Raw genomic sequence first — 1246 nt, forward strand, 5'->3', positions numbered from 1 at the left:
GCGCAGGTAGAACCCAGGGCCGGCAGCTCCACAAGGGCCTGGTTCAGGTTCCTCTCCCAGGCCAGGGCGGCTTCCATGGTGTCCTGAGTTTTGCCCACTCGTCCTGGGGAGGCTCCAGCACATCCTGGAAGAGAATGCGGCCACTGTGCTTGTTTTGCAACTTTAAGAGACTCCCAGCACCTTCGCACTTCTTCTCTGCCAACTCTCGGAAGAGGTGGCCCATGTCCTCGAGAGCCACATCATCCCCGTGGAAATAGAAGCCCCGAGAGAGGTAGGTGTGAAAGGTGTGCCGGTACAGGTTGGCCAGGTGGTTGACTGCAGCCTCCACCTGGGTGGAATAATTCCAACGAATTTGGGAGCTCATGGTTGCTTGGCAATAAGGAGTTGAGGTAGAAAAAAAAATGGCATGTTGGCTGGTCTTGGTTCTGAAGGTGGTGACTGGATAAGATGCTGGAGGGTCGTCAGAGGCTGGAAGAAGGGGCATCCCTGGGTGTGTTCCCTCCAAACACTGTGAAGCAAGAAACAGATCCAGGACCTCCGAGGGCACTATCCACTCTTAAAATATTTGATCCCATAATCTTAAAATAGAAAACACTGAATGTATCATTTGATTCAAAGTAGTAGACAAATGGGATTTTAGAGGTTCTAGTCTGATAACCGGGTGCCATAATGGTGAGGAATCATAGGCTTGACCCTTAAGCTGTGAAGCTGAGTGACCAGGGCAGAATCCCAGTCCCAGCAATTACTGCAACAGTGGCATTAGGCATATTACTTAGCTTCTTGCATCTCAGTTTAACCAGCTAAAGTATGGATGGGATCACACCTCATAAATTTGTTATAAGGAATAAACACATAAAAGCACAGAAGAGTACAAAATCAATAAAAGGTAGGTATGACAAATATTTACATAGACTTGAGACATTATCCGTATACATCAAGAAGCCCTTATAAACCTGTAGTTAAATACAATTTCGATACAACTTTTTTTTTTTCTTTTTTTGTCTAGTAGGCATCATTAAAATAAATTCTGTGATTGCTCTTCAATGGAGTTTGGGGATAACAGAGCTGTGGTGGGTAACTACTGCCAGGTTTGAAGAGTAGATGCTGAAACTACGCTCTTTGGAAAGAGCCAAAAGATGTATTTTACGGTAACCCAAATGTTAAGGTAATACCCAAAGTCAAAGCTAAGGAAGCTAAATTTGGTCAGTAAGTTCAAGAAAATAGTGCAGGGTTATGAAGTAATTGT

At 44.7% G+C, this 1246-nt stretch overlaps 1 pseudogene; it reads right to left on the reverse strand.

The window, feature by feature from the left end:
• Nucleotides 1-5: 5 nt before the first annotated feature.
• Nucleotides 6-396, reverse strand: LOC102770552 (annotated as a pseudogene).
• Between the last annotated feature and the right edge of the window lie 850 nt (nt 397-1246).

Source organism: Myotis davidii, unplaced genomic scaffold (assembly GCF_000327345.1).
Source record: "Myotis davidii unplaced genomic scaffold, ASM32734v1 scaffold36, whole genome shotgun sequence".
NCBI lineage: Eukaryota > Metazoa > Chordata > Mammalia > Chiroptera > Vespertilionidae > Myotis > Myotis davidii.